Source organism: Nannospalax galili, unplaced genomic scaffold, assembly GCF_000622305.1.
Source record: "Nannospalax galili isolate Female #2095 unplaced genomic scaffold, S.galili_v1.0 scaffold627, whole genome shotgun sequence".
Lineage (NCBI taxonomy): Eukaryota > Metazoa > Chordata > Mammalia > Rodentia > Spalacidae > Nannospalax > Nannospalax galili.
The window spans coordinates 487,973-509,192 of NW_008355786.1; the positions used below are offsets into that span (position 1 = coordinate 487,973).

General features: G+C 43.5%; 1 protein-coding gene across 1 annotated transcript in view; it reads right to left on the reverse strand.

Annotated features, from left to right (window-relative positions):
- Cemip (cell migration inducing hyaluronidase 1) overlaps window positions 1–21,220 on the reverse strand; it is a gene marked incomplete in the record, with an annotated part of 167,393 nt that overhangs the window by 118,178 nt on the left and 27,995 nt on the right.

Consider the following 21,220-nt stretch of genomic DNA (forward strand, 5'->3'; position numbering starts at 1 on the left):
CACAAAGGGGTGAAAGCTAAGCAGTGTTCTGGCCAAGGTTGTACCAGAATCCCTTAGAACATGAACACTGATGGTGCTGGAGAGATGGCTCAGCAGTTAAGAACACTGACTGCTCTTGTAGAGGACCCAGGTTCGATTCCCAGCACCCATATGGCAGCTACGAAAGGTCTTTAAGTCCAGTTCCAGGGGAATCTGAAGCCCTCCTCTTCTGACCTCTTTGTCATTGCACAACACAGGTGCACTCACATACGTGCAGACAATACACTCATACACATAAAATAAAAATAATAAATAAATAAAATATTTTTTAAAAAGAACATGAACACTGAGCTGGAGTGACCAGAACCTCTGGACAAGGCCTGATCATCTACTGGATACACACACATATATACATCTTGCTTTCTAGGGTGCTGAATTAAGATACATCAGTTCACAAGGGGCTCATAAAGCTAAGAAAGGACCTGGAGAGTTGTGCCTTGCCCCAGAGCAGACCTTTTAGGCACATCTACCTATGGACCAGAGCCTGAGCTGCAAGCCCTTGTTCTAATAAACCCATTCAGGCACGGTGGTATTTGGGGAACTTGCATAATGGAAGTTCAGTCTACCAGTCTCCCTGTTTTCCCTGAAAAAGCTCAGTACTCTTCGGAGGCATTTAGTTGATGCTTGGAGAGTCCTGCCTCTGCTGTGCCTTGCCCTACAGCAGACCTTCTAGGCACATCTACCTATGTGCCAGAGCCTAAGCTGCAAGCCCTTGCTCTATTAAACCCTTCAAAGCATCCCGAGACTTAATAGGTAAGAGCAGACTTACTTTGGCTGAAGTGGGGTAGAGACCAACTCACCACTTTTCCTCCAAAACACCTGAGGAACTTCTGTGTTTATTATGGGTATGATAATCTGAATAAGAAAGTTCCTCCTAGGCTCCAAGTGTTTGAACTCTTTGTCCCCTGTTGGTGGCACTGTTTTGTGAGGTTTAGGAGGAAGCATGTCTTGGTGGAGAGGCATGTCATTGGGAGTGGTATTTGAGAGTTTGTAGCCATGTCCCATATCCAGTCTCTCTGCTTCCTGTGCCTCCTTGAAGATGTGAACCCTCAGCTCCTGCTCTATCTGCCTCTGCCACCATGCCTCCCGACCATGATGGTCTCTTATCCCTCAGGAACTGTAACCCAAATTAACTCTTCCTTCTATAAGTTGCCTTGGTCATGGTATTCTACCACAGCAACAGAAAAGTAACTAATACAGGAGGGTTCCACAGAATACAGTTTGAACCACAGGACAGTTTTGAGGACTGCAGACCTGAAGTATGCCAAATGTAGCAGGATGGTTTAGAAGGCTGGAATCCACCAGTAGCTTTTGAATGAACCCCAATAAAACAGTGCAAGCTGATGGGAGAGAATAGAAGCTAGCAAGAGACCTGATGATGGGGACGGGAGGGGCAGATGTATCCACTGGGAAAGAGCAGCCGCTGAGGTGGATAGGAAGGAACCAAGCCCACAGGATGCTCAAGTGCAGGAGAAGGTAGAGGGAGGGGCTAGTGGACTGTTGAAGCCTGAGCAAAGGCCAGGGACATGGGCAATGGTGGGTACTTTTGAGCAGGAGATGAAGACACTCAGACCTTGGCTCAGGCTTTATGAGGACGGGACATGAAGGGAGCAAAGAAGGCTTGGGGGCAGTGGTGGGTGGTGTGAGACTCCCTCTGGGATCACAACATGTGCTCTCCACTATGGGTCCCCAGCATAACCGCCAAGTGGCTGTTCACCACTGCAATTTCATCAACTGCTTTTTGTGCTGGGAGAAAGGAGGAGTCAAGTTTCCCAGTTAAAAAACAATCTACTTATGATAAGAATGTTTAGAACCTCTCTTCTAGCTATTTTAGAATACTAAATACTTTATTGTCAGCTATAGTTGCCCTGTTGTGTGATAGCAGAGCTTACTTCTCCTGCCTAACTCTAACACTGGCTAATCTCAATGTATACACATATGGAAACAGACTCCAAAAGTAATATGTTTATTATGTCTCAGTCAAGAAAAGATGAATGATACAGAACCCAGACTGTAATCCCAATCTCTAGACACTCACTCAGTTTCAGGCCCCGATATAGTTAACTGCCGTGGAAGCATGAAGCCACTCCTGTCTTCTAAAGATCACTCCTGTGGAGGCCTGCCACTCAGGACAATCTATTATAGACATTTTTCATGATGGTACATGCAACACAGCTTGGGACAAACAAGCAGTCACCCACAACTCACAAATTATTGTTGTTTTCTTAGCAGATCCAGTTCTACCATGACCTGCTTTTAAAAAAGACTAAAACTCATAAATACACTGTGAGTGTATTATATCACCAGAAAAATACTCCTTGTACAAAAAAAAGAAAAGATATTCACTCTGCAAATGATGAACCATAGAGTTTGTTTAAAATGTGAGATCCAACGTTTAAAATAAGCGTTTTAAATCAAGCCCAATGATCAAATGACTCAAACAGTTTATAACCTTTTTATCATAAACAGATACTTGGGCTGAACCTTCTCATCCCCTCTGGAGCCACTCCCTGGACTCCACGTTCTGATGACGTCTTAGAGAAGACCATAGCGCTTTGCTTTGTAAGAAATCCTTTTTCTTTTTTTCCTTAATCCTTTTGATAATATCTTTTTTTACTCCATTCCTGACAGATAATTCAAATCCTTGTTCATGTCTTTGCAAAAGAGTGAGGGGAGTTGGGGACAGTTTAGATTGATTATATACATATCAAATTAGTAAACTGACAGTGATTTAATTTTGCCAGCTAAGAATTGGCAGTTTTGAGGGAATTGAGGGAGGTATTAGGTCTAGCTACCTTTCTGCCAAAACTAGCCAAAATTTCTCCAAGTCATAAGTATGAGGATACATCCTTCCCTAATTCTCAGTGTGACTCCTGATATTGTTTGACTTTTTCTATGAGGTTTTTCAAAACTGGGGGTAAGGGACTTTTTAAAAAATTTTTATTTATTTTTGCCTTTTTGAGACAGGGTCTCCCTGTAGCCCCAGTTAGCCTGGAACTTGCTGTATAGACTAGGCTGGCCTTCCTCTCTCAGATATCTGCCTGTCTCTGCCTATGAAATCCAAGGATTAAAGGTCTGAACTACCATGCCCTATTAAGTGTAAAAGTTTTTTTTTTCATTTTATGTGTATGAGTGTATTACCTGCATGTATGTGAGTGCACCTGTGTCATGCAAGGCTGCAGAGGTCAGAAGAAGGTGACCTATTCCCCTGGAACTGGCATTAAAGACGGTTCATAGCCACCATGTTGGTGCTGGGAATCAAACTCGGGTCCTCTGCAAGAGCAGTCAGTGCTCTTAACTGCTGAGCCACCTCTCCAGCCCTGATTAAGTGCCATTCAGATCACTGCCTTTGACTGTGGACTAAGAACCATCGACCAGGCTGTATTGTAGTCTCTGGTGACAAGCTAGTTTTTCTTTACCTGCTGGTCACTGCTATGGTGGCCATTCAGACAGGAGCTGCATATCTGTCCCCTCCTCGTCTCTGGTACAGAGTCCTGGGCTAAGTGTTTGGGGTCATGGAACAAGCCTGTCACTGGAGTCATGTTGGTAACAGTTTGCTAAAGCAATAACGGAAGGTCAGGATGGGAGAGGCACAGTGGGGTAAGGGCTGTGACTGGGACCTTAGAAAGACTAAAGCTACCCTCACTCAGTCCCGCTTCTTACTGTAGGACTCTGAACATGTTACACAACCTCCAGGTAAGACTTGTCCACGAGAATGTCACATAAGCAGGAGGGGCCAATGAAAGTCATCAGAGAGTAGGTAGGTGACAAATGAAGGGAAAGATGGGGTGGGAAAGAATAAGAGCGGTAGGGACTATGCACATCACCCTGCAGAATTTATACTAACAAGGTCAAATACTTTAGTATAGTTCAAATTATATGAACAAAGGTCAATTTGTGCCTGTAACTGTGACCTCTGACTCCCCCCACCCCCAGGGTACATAGAATGACCTATGTGTAACAGCACAGGTGGAAGCTCTGTGGTCTGAGGCCTGGAGAATTCAGAAGCCAAGAGACTTCTCCAGTTTGAAGCTCACAGTCAGATCCCTTCTCTTTGTCATCTTCACCCTGATCAAATGGTGAGTTATAACCTGAAGCCACAGCTCAGCCTGCACACTGATAACCCAGGAAAAACCCAAGTATCACAACACAAGGTGGCACTTGACAGTATTCATGACTTTAATAATGGTCACTAGGCTGTATGGAAACAGCTCCCTGCCTTTCTTCTGTTAAGATCCAGAACCCAGTATGCATCAGGAAATCTGCAGGGGTCATGGGTGCAAAGAAGGCCATGCAGACACAGACCTGAGCAGACAGCAAACATGCCCACCAGGAAACTTGACAGCAAATGAATTTTGTAAATAATGCCAAGTGCATAATATCTGAAGTGCATCATTATATAAGGTCTTTGAAGACAGAATCGTGCATACACACATACATAGATATGTGCATATATGCTTATGCCCCACCAATTAGAGGGTAGTTGCTTGGTTTCATACTAAATGCATGAAAGTGATGGGAGGAGGGGCTGGAAAGGAAGAGAGAAGGGCAGACATTGAAGTTTGTAGGTACAGACTTGTGTGATGGCAAAGGAGAGTGTAAAAGGTGAGTCTGCCTGTCTCCTAAGCAGGGAGGGAGGCCAGGCTACTGTTTGTTTCTTTTATCTAGGTTGTTTCACATTTCTGGATAGTAGTAGACATCAATGTACCCTCAGGCAGCCTGCAATGGCCAAATGGTGGGAGCAACAGACTGGCTTCATGGGAGAACTGCCTGCAGATCTTAGAGGGGAATGGAGCATATTTAGTCTGAAGAGTCACCAGGCATCCCGAAGTTCCTCTGGCCTGAGGGACACCTGAGCCCTCTGGCCAGTCAGAGTCAGTGGCTTGGCTCCAGAGCAAAGTGGCCAGTGGAGCTTTTGTTCTCATCCAGATGTTAATGAGTGAGAAGTGCAATGGCCTCCCTTACTTGTTTGAACCACAGCCATGCGTGCTGTGGCTTGGCAGATGCTCAGCGTTCGGAGTACTTTAGACAGCAGGTCAGGCAGGGGCCTTCCCAGCCCAGCCCTGTCCTGGAAATTCTTATGAACATTTCCAAGAATAAGAGGAGAAAATAATGCCTGTTTCATCGAAGGTGGAGCTCAGGGCTGGGGCCTCGGAGTTAGGAATTTAAATTTTATCCTGGCTCAGGTAAGTATGTGTTCTCCATGTCATTTAATTTCCCTGAGCCTCAGTCTCCCGACTTGTAAAATGAAGGTAATTCCACTATAAGTTGAATGAGTTTTAAACACATTGTGTGATGACAGAGGTACCACCTGGTGAATGGTACACACTCAATTATTGTTGTCACCTATCAGTAGAAGTACAAAGACTATGCCAAGTCACAGTACAGATTTATTCTGGCAGCTCAGACAATAAGACATGAGAAGTTTAGGGGTGCCCCTACTCCTTCTTTGGCTGATGAAGAAAGCATACAAACCCAAATGGAAATCAAAGTTACTCAAGGCTCACAGGTAAACAGCTAGTTAGAGAACATTTGGAGAATGTTCTATGTCATCACCTGAATCGGCCTAAGATGGAATTGCAGGGGAACTTGCTTCTTCACAGGTACAAGGAGTTCAATTTCTGAGATGGAGAAAGGTGGGACTTTAACCCAACGGACCTGCTAACCACATGGGTGCCTGAAACATAAATAACTACACTAGCTAACTCAAGAGAGTTGGAAGAACCAACGTTTTGTTTTGTTTTGTTTTGTTTTAAAAAAAAAAGAAAAAGAAAAAAGAATCACAATGTTTTTTTTTTTAAAAAAAAAAAAAAAGCCAATGAGAAAAAAAAAAAGAGGGAGGGGAAGGGGAGACCCAACGTTTTGTTTTGTTTTGTTTTGTTTTAAAAAAAAAGAAAAAGAAAAAAGAATCCCAATTTTTTTTTTTTTTAAAAAAAAAAAAGCCAATGAGGCCTTCCTGTTTAGTGAGAGTCTTCCAAACTATAAATGAAATATGAATTAGTTAAAACAAGATATAAGAACTTGCCACCCTATTAAGAGCAGGGAGAATAGGTACTTGCCCCCGTCCCTAGCCCACCAAAAGAGACTGGAATTTCCTAATGTGTGGGATCACAATGCTGAGGATGGAGCCAGTGCTGAGTGCTCTAGGGTAGGAGGCTGTTGGACTGGAGCAGATGACAGTGGCCTTCTTGGGTCTGAGGAAGAGGGGACAGGACCAACATCAGAACTCCTGAAGCCACCTGCAGCACACTAGCTGAGATTCCAACAGAGGGGACCTGTCTGGTACAGTCTCAACCCAAATCCTAAAAGATGAGAATCTGAGGCTTAAGCAGGAAATCACAGTGCCCCCCGCCACACACACACCAAAGCTCATGGTGGGGGAACAGGAACAGATGGAAACAATGGATGGGAAGCTGGGGTAGAGAGCTATGGCTGTGACTGGGGCTTCAGGAAACCAGAGCAGAGTCTGCAAGAAATCAGGCAAACACTTCTCCCTTCCCTTTCTTAAGCTCCTGGCAGATACTGCTAATCAAATGCAACCCCTTTCCCCATGAACCCCAAAAGAACGTTCTAAATTTTCTCACTTGACCTGATGAGACACAACCTAATACACAGTCCAAGCCTAGAAGAAAAGCTTATGGTCCAACAGGAAAGTGCATGTGGTGCATTCAACAGCTGATGTCAGCCAGACCCTGTGTATGCTGTATTGAGCTGGAGTGTTAAGTCTGCAACTCTGAAGGTTAAATCTTAGCTCTTCTGCTTCCCCACGGCCCCTCGATCCCCCTCTGTAGGATGAGGGCACCTCCCAGGGGGATGTTAGAACTCCCACTCCTGGTCTCCTGAGTGTGCCCTTGAAAGGTGTTCAAGAAGAGGCCATTACCTTTTTTAAAAAATCCATCTTTTTATTCCCTGATGCTTCTTTACCTGAATCTCAGTCCAAGCACACAGTTCACTGGGCATGCCTAGCATCTCCCTCACCATCAGGACATCAGTAAACCTGTCAAGATCTGCTCACACATGGCCTGGGCAGGAACCTACAGTGGGGCCAAGATGGGAGGATGAAGCCCCATCACATCTGGTTTCAAACTAGGAGACCTCTGGGATGGTGTGGGTGGTATGAGGATTACTGAAGAAAAAGAGGTAAATCCCCAGGACCTGGAGTAAGAGGGGCCATACTAGGAGAGTTGGCATGTGGCCCTTTGAGACCACATAGGAAGGTATCTAGGGCTCTGGGGGATGATCCTCATCCCAGTCCTGAGTTTTGGCACTAGGCTGCCAGAGCAGATTCACCTGATGAAATCAACAGCAAAGGCCTCACTTGCGTACACACTATGCTCCTGGCCAGCCATCTGGGGAATCTTAGCTGGCTATCATCCATGAAATGGCTTGTACTTAGCTCCAAACATCTATAAGAACTCACAGGCCGATACCCCAGAGGAGGAAACACAGGCATACTCTCACTTCAGCAAGGACCTCTGACAGCCCCTTTCTCCAATTCCCTCCTAGAATCCCATTCTCTCCCATCCAGTCCTTGAAGTTAAGGGATTAGAGTTTGCTGCCATTGCCTTAGTGTATAAGATAGCTTATGCTCTGAAAGGTTATGCAATTTTGTCAGGACCACACAGTCAGACAGTAGTTCCTGCAGGGCTGAATTCTGGTCCCCGACTCCCAATCCATGTTCTGACTTGGTTTGCCTATTTCCCAAACTTGGCTCTCCCTCCTGGCCATCTGCTCAAGGGGCTGAAAAGTGAGGTGTTCTCTGTGGCAGCAGATGGAAGTCAGTCACGGCGTATGAACCAAATGGCACCACACTGGGGGCAGGGATGGTCTCATACTGAAAATAGCCTCCCATTATGCTACAATGACATGAGATGAGAAAGAAAGCTAAACCATTAGCCTAGCAGCTGTGCTTGCTTCTACAAACACCAGACTCCCTTACAACGTTCCCCAACACCCAGCAGTGACTGTTAACTTGGTTCTGACTCTGCTAAAGTCAGATCTGAGCTTTCTGCTCCCGTTTGTCCATAATCTCTCCTGTCCTTCCTATGAATAATGAAGGAAGACAGAGGCTTGTGAAAACAGTCTTCTCCAGAACCAGAGTGGATGCTGAAGGGGAGACTTCTGTTATCCACGCCAAAGGGAACTTGGCCCCCACTTCAGGGACCTGCTGCCTGGCATAAACTGGGTTTAGCTTGGAAAGAGACAGAGCTGTGACTACACACATAGGAGGACCATCAAAACACTGTGAGATCATTAGAAACATCCATCACCCTTACTTCCTGCAAGGTCTCTGAGGTGGTGGCCCCAAGGGGCAGGCAGCAGGGTTGATGGGAAATACATTTACCAAGGACCGTTTTTGGTACCAGGGATCTGTGTATAGAAATCCATCAGGGTTTCTGTCCTAACTAAGAACAACAGCATAGTCAATGGATATGCTATGGCTTTGGGGACTATCAGATCCCAGATAAAAGTGGGATAAATTGGCCCACTTCCATTTCCTCTCAACTTGTGACTGAAACAATCCAATAACTGGACCAGAGTCTGGAGTATTAATAATCAGGAGGAAACAGAAACTGGCTGTATTATTCTTCAGGCACTCAGTGGCATACGACAGCCTCCCTATATGGTGGTCTCTAGAAAGTTTAAGAGCTTTTGAGAGTTTCTGACATGTGCCTCTTTGGTATGCCAAGAGGAGGCAGAAAGGCCCACCTGGAGACTGTTTTAGGGATTTGTCACCCAGAACCATGCCTTGAATTCTTCTCCATCTCTTGTCAGCCCCGATTTGTACATTGACCCATCAGGGGTGTATCTACGAAACTGAAGAAAGGGAGGAGACCTTTCTCGTTTGAATCAGTGCCCTTACAAAGCCCTCCCCTCTACTCCTTCACACTTCCCCACCTCACACCCTAAATGGGTGCCTTTAATGCCAACTTCTTGGATAAAACCTTTCTACTTTTCTCTCACAGATCTCCTGGATCCGGCCCCTTATTTGAGATCCTTGTTACCAGTCTTCTCTCACCCAATCCGCTTCCTGAAATGTAAATTCTTTCTCCTTTAAAGTCGTCCTATGACCCTCAGTTGTATAAGGGTCATAATTTCTAACCATGACCCTTCATAACTTGATCTTTTTGGTCACCAACAGCATTGGCATATAAAACTTCTGGGAATAAAATGAAACAAAAATGGAGGTTTGTTATTACAACAAACCAGCAGAGAATGGGATTTTTCTGTGTTCCGTCATGAATGGGAACCATTCCAGTCCTGACCTGCTATCCGAGGCTGTCTCGTTGAGTTTATCTGCTGCAGTGGGACAGGGGACAGTGAATTTCATCTCTAAATTCTCAGCAACTGAATTCTACCAGACCTTTAAATAACTAATACCAGTGTTTCTCAAGCTAGTTCACTGAATTAAAAAAAATAAAAAACAACTCTTTCTCATAAAACTAGGATTATCGTGATACCAAATCTGGATAAAGACCCAACCAAAAATATTATAGGAAAATTTCCTTGATTAATACAGACACAAAAATTCTCAATAAAATACTTGCAACTCAGATTGAACAACACATCAAATAGCTCACTTACCACAGTCAAATTGACTTCATTCTATGGATGCAAGAATTAGTCAACATAGGCGAATCAAAAACTATAATATATCACATAAATAGACTCAATGACAGAAATCATGTGGTCACTTGACAAATGCAGAACAGACCTATGACACTACCCATGGTAAAAGACCTAAAGAAAATAGCAATACAAGAATATGTTTCAACATAATAAAAGTTATATACAGTAAACCTATTATCAGCATTATACTAAATGAACTCAAAGCATGTCCAGTAAAATCAGAAACAAGACAAGCATGTCCATTTTCCCTACTCTTATTTGATGTAGTACTTGAAGTCTTAGCTGCAGCAATTAGAGAAGAGAAGGAAATAAAAGTGACAGAAACAGGAAAGGGAGAAATCAAAGCATCCATATTTGTTGATGACATGATCCTTTACATTAAGAGACTATCAGAAAATACATAGAAATTATAAATGCTTTTAGCAAAGTAGCAGGCTATGAAATCAACAAAATCAGTAGGTTTTTTATATAACAATAACAAACTCTTCAGGAAAAAAGTCACTGAAAAAATCCCATTCACAATATCCTAAACAAAACAAGCAAACAAAAAAAAACAACCTTGGAATAAACTTAATCAAGGAAGTGAAAGACCTTTACAATAAAAATTTTAAGAAACTTGAAAGGATACTAGAAGATAGAAAGACCTCCCTTGCTCACAGATTGGCAGAATTCATATTACTAAAAAGATTGCATTATTGAAAGCAATCTGCAGAGTGAACACAATCCACATCAAATTCTATGATATTATCCACAGACATAAAAGGCCAACCCTGAAATTCATATAGAAGCAAAAAAAAGACCCCGAATATCCAAAACAATCCTTTGGGGGAAAATGGTGGTGGTATCATCATACCTAATTTCAAGTGACATTACAGAATCACAATAACAAAAACAGGAAAGCATTGGCACAAAGACCAGACAATAGATAGACTGGATCCACAGAATAGAACAAAGGACCTAAATATAAACTCACACATACATAGCCACCTGATGCTTGACAAAGATGCCCAAAACATACATTGGAGAAGAGAGGTCCTCTTCAACAAATGGTGCTGGGGAAAATCGAATTTCCACATGTCAAAGAAACTAGATCTATAGCTCTTGACATGGATAATGGATCAAGGACTTTAATGTAAGATTAAAAATGGATCCAATTCAAAATGGATCAAGAACTTTAATGTAAGACCTAAAATTTTGAAACTGTTAGAGGAAAATGTAGGAAAATACTTCAAGATATAGACATAGGCCAGGGTTTTCTGAAAAGGACTCCGATAGCACAGGAAGCAGAACCAAGAATTAACAAACAGGTTACATGGAGTTAAAAAGCTTCTGCACAGCAAAGGAAGAAATCAAGTGAAATGACTGCCCAGAGAACAGATGAAAACCCTTGCTGACTATGTATCTGACAGATTAATGTCTAGAATATGCAAAGAACTCAAAAAAACTAAATATCAAGAAACAAAACAACCCAATCAATAAATAGGCTGATGAAATGAATAGACAGTTCTCAAAGGCTGAAGTGCAAGTGGCCAACACACACATGAGTTATGTTCAACAACACCGGCATCAGAGAAATGCAAATTAAAACTATGTTTAGATCCTCTCCCACTCCACTCAGAATGGCAGTCACCAGCGAAACAAATGGCAAGGTTTCTACATTGATGGTGAACTCCAGTTGATACAGCCACTGTGGAAATCAGAATGGAAGTTCCTACCTGAAAACAGGACTACCATACAGCTGTACCACTCTTGTGTGTGTATCCAAAGGACTCTAACAGCATGCCACAGAGATACTTGCACATCCATATTTGTTAGAGCGCTGTTAACAATAACCATATGGACTCCACCAAGAGATGGACAGATAAAGGAAATGTGATGTATAATCACAGCAGAGTTTTATTCAGCCATTGAGAATGAAATCATATAGTCTGCAACTGGAGATCATCCTGTTAAGTGAAATAAGTCGGGCTCCAGAAGACAAACATCGCAAGTTTTACTCGTTTGTGGGCCTTAGATTTTTATACAGACATGTAAAATCTATTATGTATATATGTGATGAAAGTAGAAGTAAAACTGTTTGAGGGATGAAAGGAACTAGCAGAAGATGGTATGGGGAGAAAGGGGGCACGGCAGTTGAATGTCGTCAAAGAATATGATAGACGTATGAAAATATCTTTAATGAAACACATTACTATGTACAATGAATATACACAAATAAAAAGTGTATATCGTTAGACTGTAAAATTTAATTAGTTAGTTAATTAATTAGCTCTCAGCAACCAGCACAGAACCTGGTGTTTGAACAGTGACTCTTACCACTGTCTTCTCAAAGGTTTCACACCTCTTTTATGAAGTCTAATGCATTGTGCTCCAAACTCCACATTACACACTCTGGGGCTTTCAGTGTATCTGAACTTCATTAATACCTTGAGAATTAGATACTAGTAACAATAAAGCACAAATATCCAATATTTGCTGGCCATTTATTATGTCACAAGTTCTAAGTATTCCCATGCTTGTGAATTTTTATCATGCACAACAACCCAGTGGGTTAAGGACTGTCATTTCTCCATTCTACAGATATGAAAACTGAGGCCTGAAAAGGATGAGGAATTGGACTAGAGTTCCCTTGCTCTCAAATCCTCAGGAATCAAGTCCTGAGCTTTTAGCATTTGTTATCACCCTATTTTACGGATGAAGAAACTGAGGCTTTGAAAGTATGGAGGGCTGCATACTTTCTACTATACACAGCTGCTAGGAAGTGCTTGCGCCACCCTTCTCAACTCCCTATGTCGGCTTGTCCTATGGCTCAGGGTGGCTGAGAGGAGAAGCTTGACCCATGGGAAGCCAAGGTCCTAAGATCAGAAGACCCCAGGACAGCAAGCCAGTCTGAATATAAAGGATACACTGTGCCACCAGCCCTCTGGAAATTTATGCAGGCCAGAGGAATACAGGACTCTGTCTGCATAGTTCTGGCAGCTAGAAAGGCATGTGACTCATGGTATTTATAAGGAACAGGCTGCCCACTTTCCTCTGGCCAGTCTGGGTAGCAGCACTACCATAGAATACCACTGCCCTGGAGAATTCCAGATTAAACAGAGGAAAATCAATCTGAGAACAGACACACAGGCAGAATAAGGTGCTGTGGTTCTGCTCAGTTCCACACAATTCCAGGAAGGTTCTTCACAAAGGCCAAGCATGGAGACTTAACAATGGGTGAGAAAAAATCCAGGCTTGGCTTCAAGCTGTCTTCCTCAGCCTTCTGGGCAGTTTAGGACATCTTAGGTTCAAGTCTCTTGCTACTTAAGGAAGCCAGAGGATTCAGGCAGACTCACCTTTGAATCCTGACTGCCTGAATGGAGCCAAGTGACCAAATCTTTCAACTTAACCAAGCCTCAGTTTCTCCTGGAATAAAATAAGGTTACCAAGACCTATATCTCAAAGACTATCATGAGCTCACTTAGATATTATACAAGAAGCATATGGCCAAGGCTGGTCCATGGGACATACTCAATGAGTGTCCTTCCATCACTTCCCCTCCCACTATGACAGAGCATTCCCACACCTTATGATAATGGAATAGAGGAGGATAATCCAGCTCTTGTCCTATATGACAAACACCCTCAACTGATACTCGCAAATGCGCTAGAGAGTGAGGAAGGCATGCACAGGCTGTGCTGCCAACAGCCTTGGTGGATATTATTTTGAGGAAATGTACCAGTACTCTCACTTCAGGTCACATCCTGCCATAACCAAGATATAACTGGGTATGACAAAGATCCCAGATGAAAAGCAACTTCTGAACTGCAGCCACTGGCCTGATTAAAGCAAACAAACGCAAGCCAAGCCAGCAGGACATCTTGGACCATCACGAAGAAAGTGGTCAATCCTCTAGACAGGAACCCAACCCCGTCATGAGTGGAAGGACCTCCTGGCCCGTGAGGCTACAGATTTCAACTCCTCCCATGTGCCTCTCCAAGGCTTCCTGAGATCTTAACCACACAGTGACAGCCATGGCATCTAGGCAAGGGAAATGGGTGAGGCCGGTTGAAGAATTATATAAGCCTCCATTTTTAAAATAGGAGTGGGTATTTTTGGAAAAAGCTGACTGGATGAGTAGTTTAACAGCCTTCTGGGTAGCCTGTGGAAAACTGAAAAACAGCTTTCTCTCTGGGTCTTTAGGAAGTTGGGTTACCTAATGCCACCAAGGAGGAATGAAGATGCCCAGGCTTGGTTAAACCAACAAAGAAAAGTACCTTATACTGGAAGAATGTGGTGGACATAGATCCTTTGTAAGCTATGACCAAGGCCCCAGAATGCATGCCAGGAGGGCAGATGTTTGTAAATCATTCCCTAGCTGGCTCTCCATAGACAAATCCTTTCATTAGCCTTTGAGAATCAAAACTGATCAAGGTTGGAGAAGATCTGGCTTCCATTCCTCACTTCCTGCTGCTGTGTTAAGCATTACTAATCAATCACAGATCTCATTTTCTGTAAGCCCCATATATAATCCTTTATACAAGACTTGCAGAAGCCACTACAATAGTCAATGGGAGCTGGCTGGCAGTGAGCAGCACATTGGCTTCTGTTGGGATCCTGAAGATAACCTGTTGAAATCTAAATAATCTGACATGGTCAAGGGCTCTCTGTAGCCTAGAGTTCAGGAATTCTGTTTAGCTGAAGAGTATATCTTTCATAATTTCTTGGAGCATGTTACAAGTACTTCCAGGTCTAGAGTACACCATGATGCCAGCATTAAACCTGTCCACAAACATCTGATCTGAGCCTGTGGTGAGTTTGCCAACTCCCTGAAGTTGAATACATCACTGTGTCTTGATTTGGCCAATGATGCGTGAGCAGAAGTGGCATGTATCACACACAGAAGGTCAGCATGGGATCCACCATGCTTCTCTCCACCATGGTGATCTGGGAATGCGTGCTATATAACTTCTGGCTCTGAGGGACCTTGAGTAACTGTGATGGGTGGTCCCCCCTTGCTGACTCACATCAGACATGAGCCTTATTCATTTTCTTACTTACTTGTTATGTGTTGGGTTACTGACAGCTTGGGGCTGTTTGTTCCTGTAGCTTTGTTTTGCCTACACTGACCTCTATAAAACATTCAAACCAGTCACTCTTGATCTTATCAACAACCTCTGCAACAGTAAACATGGAATTGTCCACATTGCATAAATAACATTTCTATATAAATACTGCATATAATTTGTATGCAGATAACCAGATAACGTCCAGAGAAGCAAAGCAATGAGCTGGCCAACTAAACACAAGAAAAGATGCATTTGCTCTGGTCGTATAATTTTCACAAGAGATGGGGCATAGAAGTGAGGCCTCAGGAAAGATTATAATCTAATCTAAAAATAGACTCAACACCAGAATTATTTCTATGAAAACCAAATATAGTCACTGAAGCCTCCTAAGTTAAGGATCACACCCTTCTTTGTGACCATCCCCCAAATCCCCAGATCCAGCCATACCCCAGCCTTGAATGTCCCCATCACCCTCTCTGCTTCACATATTATTTATGGAAATCTTAATCTTTTGTAAACACTAGCCAACGCTTTAAACCACCTTCTCCCCAGTTCTTTTCTCTCAAGTGACAGATACTATACATTCCCAGCAGCCTGCCCCGTAGCCATCCACATCCCACTTCCAAGCTATTATTATTATGATTATTATTTTAGTCAGTGCTATAATGTTAACTCCTTCCTACACTGTGGATCCCAATTTCTATTTCTACAAAAATAGCCTTATTGTCAGCCAATTCCATTATTACCAGAAGTAGGCAGAATAGATACTACACATATAAAGACATAATAATAAATTTCTCTTCTCTTTTCTCTTCTCTTCTCTTCTCTTCTCTTCTCTTCTCTCTCTCTCTCTCTCTCTCTCTCTCTCTCTCTCTCTCTCTCTCTCTCTCTCATTTAAGTAATGTCAGTGATGGGATTTTGAGAACAGAAAGAGCACATTCCCCGTCACAGGGACTAGGGGTCACCTGGTCTGTGCCCATCACTGAACTCAGGGCTGCAGGAGCAAAGACTTGAAGCTCCTTCACCTACCCCCATTCACTATGTTTTTCCCTGCAACACCCTGCCCTGAGGCCTGTCCTCACCTCTCCTCACACATGCTTAGGAGAAGAGCTGAGGGGAATCCAGCTGGGGAGGGAAGGCTTGGGTGCTGGAGGGGAAACAAGAACTGAAGGCTTTGAAAGCTGTCAACCAAGAAATCTGTGAAATCTGGAGCAATCAGAGAGGGCTTCCAGGAGAAGGAGCTGCAGCTTGAACCAGGAAAGATGGCTCATATGTAGGCAACAGGAGGGACTGGCCTGGGTGGAACAGCAATAGCTCAGATAAGAGGAGAGAGGAGCTGAGATCATGAGGCTGGTAGAATGCCAGCCTCCCTCCTGTAGACCCTGGAGAGAAAAGCAGGAAGAGACTGGAGAATAGCCATGCAAACAACTTGCTTGCCCCATCCAGGACCTATAACTGAAAAGCTGCCAGTAGGACCCAGCCTGGCTTGTCTCTCTACCACTGAAGAGTTATAGAATAGGAATGGCTTATGGTTAGAGGTCTTGCTGAGTTGTCCTGTTATCCTGACCATCCGTGTGCACATACACATATAGCCAACCCTCCTCTTAAAAGAGAACAGCACTGGCTTTTCCTCTCAAAATACATTACAAAAGGGTCTGCTGGAGAAAGTCAATATCTTTCAACTCACTTGGACTTTTAAGCATAAATTCCAGTGTAGAGGAATATTGGAAAGCGGGCACTGGCAATGGACTCATCCCAGGAAAAGTATTTATTCTCGCCTTTCCTCGGCCAAGGAAAGTTTCTTTGCTGGAAAAAGCACCTCACTATGCTGTATGGCGAAGGTTAAAATAGAAATAAAGGAGCCGTTCTGTCAGCCTGTCATCTGCCTTTAACTCTGCTGTTCCCAGACAGACAAGATCCCAATAGTTCCCTTCCTACTTGGAAAGAGATGCTTTTCTTAAGGTTTTCAAACAATATCCTGCTAGTAAAAAAAAAAGTGACCTTTGATTCTCTTTATTTAAAAGGCAGTAATGTGGACTGTTTAACTGGAATATTTTTATGCTAACTTTTCATTTTTATAACTAAGAAAAAGGGGAAGAAAGGGAGCTAGGAGAGAGGATCAGAGGAGGAGGGAGGAGGGGAGGAAGGGAAGAGGAAAGGAAGCAGAGGGAGGGAGGGAGGAACATTCACTAAGAATTTGCTGGATATCGGGCATTGTATTATACACTTCTTGTCACCCTATTTAATCATCACAGCCAACCTATCTGGAAAAGACTCTTGGACTTATTTTCATGACCAAACAATTAGAAACAGAGAAGTTTCCTCTGTGGCTATCAGCTCTCAGAAAGCAGGAGACACAGTCACTGATTTTATCTACTAAGGAGGTCATGTCAAACCAAAGGCAGGTGACAGAAATCTGTCCCATTGGTACAAGGGCCCCAATGCAGAGAGAAAGCTCCCTGCTGGAGACTGACCCGGATGCCTCCAGTGATAGCTAACCTTCATTGTCAACTTGCTTGGATTTACAATCACCTGGGAGGCACAGCTCTAGGTGTACCTGTGAGGATATTTCTGACAGAAAAAAGAAAAACTACTTTGACTGTGGGCAGCACCTTTTGTGGTCTGGGGGCCTGGATTGAATAAAAAGGGATAAAGGAGAGAGTGAACTGAGCACCAGCATTCATGTCTCTGCTTCCTGACTGTGGAGTCCATGTGACCAGCTGCCTCACAAGCTCACCACCATGCTTTTCCTTCCACGAGGGCTGTATCCATTGGTAAACCACTAGCCAAAACAAGTTCTCATTCCTTAAGTTGCCTTTGTCCTGCATTTTGTCACAGCAATCAGAAAAGTAACTAATGCACCTCATTTCGTACAGTTCATGAAGTCTCTGGATACAATTGTCCACATTCACAAAAGCTACAGGAGAGCCCATCTTACCACTTCAATGCAGGTATAGGTAAAACTCGATTTCATTGGGAGACTGAGGCCAGCCTAGGATGGTCTACATAGTGGGTTCTAGACCAGATGGGACTAACGTAGGGAGATACTATCTCAAAAAAAAAAAAAAAAATGGTAATTACACCACCATAGGCCAGAAATAAAAATAAACTTAACAATGAGCCTCATTTACATCCTCAACCAATGTTCAGAACACGTGGCTTTGATGAAACAAAAGACCAATGATGAAGCCACAGAGAGGTAGCTACTGTACCTCAGAAGAGAGGGGACACTGGGAGGTAAGGAAACTGAAAATACAACAGGAGAATTTAGCTCTCCCCTGGGAGGAGAAAGCAGCCCGATTAACTGTGGAGAAAATAAGGATTTGGAGGGAGTGTACAGTTCCCAGAAATCATGCATACTTCTAGGTGGGGCTAAGATGCCCCCCATCTGCGCAGGCCCAATACACACCTGTCCTTGAAGTCACCTAAAGGTGGGGTGGTGGCATTTGCTAAAACTTCTGAGTATTCTGCCTTGAGAAGAGACAGAGGAGGTCTCTGAGAGGTGATGGCACTCACCTGGACCTCAGAGGTTGATAGCAGATTATCAGGGATATCTGGGACTTCAGGAGGATCTTTCAAGGCAAAGGAGCCGATGATCAATGTTCCATCTCTGCTATTGCAGAGAAAGACTGGCAGGATACCTGGCTGAGCTGAGCTGAACACAGCAGTCTGGCCACGAGTTATCCTGAGTAATAAGCCAGAAAGTCTGGACTTTACCCTGAGATGGTGGGAGGGGGGTATCTCAGCTTTGACCAATAAACCTTGGCTGTTGGCAGCTCTAAACCTAGAGCCCCAAAGACCCCAGGGAATGGAAGGAGTGCTCTCCTAGCCCCAGGAAGTCCAGAGGCTAGTGGATTTAAATGGGGGAGAAACAACCACATACACCATTCACATTCTCCCTTTATTTCCATGAGACAGATGCACAAGTAAAAGTAAAACTAACCATTTATTGTAGAAGGAAAAAGGCAAAAAGATGCTTTTGCGCCTGTCCTCCTTGATTTCAGCATCATTCTGGGGTATGGATGAGCCTGCTCAGCACAACCCTGGAGAAGCAAGGATTGGCATTCGAAACCCCCACCCGACTCCACTTCCACCAGGACATGTGAACCTTTTAAGACACAGTGCTGTGGTCATTGCCTGGCTTCTGCTGTGTTTATGAACGGCACTTTGATTCCAGCATTTTCCCAGCCTAATAAATTAAGCCTAATGAGTTGCTTTCCTGCTGCATTTAAAAGGACATGACAGCATGTTTTTCATAAACATGTTTAACCATAAATCTGCTTAGTCTAATCGGTGAGCCAATTCTGCCTGCAGAAAAATATGAGATTCTTCCAACGCAGCTTAGAATATCAAATGTCCCTGCGAACATCAGCAATGACAACAGTGACAAAGGCAGCTCCCCTTTTTCAAAGATGTTAATCTGCTTTGAGCTTCATACTATGTGTGCCTGTGCCCACATTCTCACAAGCCCACATACAGGGGTTACTGAGTCCACTTTGCAGGTGAATGACCTGCGCTTTAGCAAGGAGAAGGCTCTCATTCAGAGGCACATCTTTGCATTTATCTCTAGGGGTGTTCTCATGACGGATTAACTGAGGAGGAAAGACCCACCCTGACTTTGGTAGCATCATCCCAGGGCTGGGGTCCCTGACCGATCCACAGAGATGTGGATAAGCAGCTGCTGTAAGCTCTTGTCAATCCTGGAGCCACCTGTTGCTGTGACTTCCCCACCATGATGAATTGGATTTCTTAAAAACGTGAGCTAAAATAAATTCTTCCTCCCTTAAGTTTCTTCTTGCCATGTGTATGGTTACACTAAAGAGAAAAGTAACTGAAACAAGGAACGGTTAAGAGGAGTGTACAGGGGGTTGTTAAGAACACTGACTGCTCTTGCAGAGGACCCGGGTTTGATTCCCAGCACCCACATGGCAGCTAACAGCCATCTGTAACTCCAGTTCTAGGGGATCTGACGCCATCTTCTGACCTCCAAGAGCATTACATGACATGGGTGCACCTACCTACATGCAGGCAATATGCCCATATACATTAAATAATGTTTTTTTAAAGAGGCGTCTACAGAAAAGATCTCCAAACCTCTGTTTGAAGCTAACTTCAATTGGTCATGAGGACAAAGCATTTCAGTAGTCTCCAGATGCTGGTAATTAGAACACTGATGAACAATCACTCATGATGAGTTTGCCAAGGTTGGCTATGAACAAGTTAGGTTAAGGTTGTGGATGAGGTCTCGATGAAAAGCATGCTGCTGTAAGCCTCTGGCTATAAGGTACAAGGTATCTGGTACTCATTGTAGCTAGCCAAACTATGTCAGAGAAATCAAGGTATTTGTGGGCCATGTTTGGGATCATGGGAAGTGATGAGATGAGACGTCATCACTGTCCATTTGGGAGGGTTGCCCCTGGCATGTCTCAGTCTTCAGAGTGACTTGTCTCTGACAGATCTCTGACCCAGCCCTCCAGGGCAGTGGTTTGGGATTCCTGTAGTTCATCAGTTACACCAGACAAATTTTACCTTCCTAGAGAAGGAGAGCTCTGGCAGGCTCCAAGTTCCATGATGGACAAAGCTGGTTTTCATTCAGGGTTAGGCAACTGCTCATCTTCCAAAACAACATTCCATGCCTTCTTTCCTGACTTGCCCAGATGTCTGCCACCCTCTTAGGGCTCTTAAACCACTTGACACAGACTTCCCTTATAGAATTCTTGTGTTAAATTGTATCTGTTTCCTGTTCTACCTCACACTAGATTATAAACAAGTTAAAGGAACAGGTTTTATCCTAGGATTCTGGCATCCACTACAAGGTCTAGGACATGGTAGTGTTTAAAACAGGTTTATTAAGTCAAGGGGAAATATGATGCCTGGGTTGATAGTTGGTGGACAGTGAATGAATGAGCAGAAGGTTGAATGGGCGAAGGGATGGGTGAGCATAAGTGAATTTATTGTTGGATGGGTGGGGTTGATGGTGGATAGATGGAAAGAAAGGAAAAAGGGAAGGAAAAAGGGAGGGAGGAAAGAAGCAAGAAAGGAAGGAAGAAGGACATACTGTGGGTGATCTGGCTAGTAGACAAGTTAGTGAGTGGTTAGATGGATAGACAAAGGGCAGACAAGTTCAAGAAGCCAAGTCACTGAGTCATTTTAAGCACAAGTTTAAAGAGCACAGATGACTCAAGAAAAAAATGGAAATTGTTTTCTACCCAAAACTAATCTTACCTAAATCAAAAGAGAAAATAATTTAAGCTATTGTACTCATTAGGTTTCATTTGTCTTATAAAGCATTAAGGTTGGTATCAACAAAGTTATAATGCTGAATATTCATACTACTACTAAGAAAAATAACCAAGAGTTTAGATATAGCTCACTAGGTTTGAGCCCCAGTACTGAACTCTCTCCCTACTCAAGAAGAAGAAAGGAGGAAGAGGAGGAGGGAGGAGGAAGAAAAGGAAGAAAAGGAAGGAAGGAAGGAAGGAAGGAAGGAAGGAAGGAAGGAA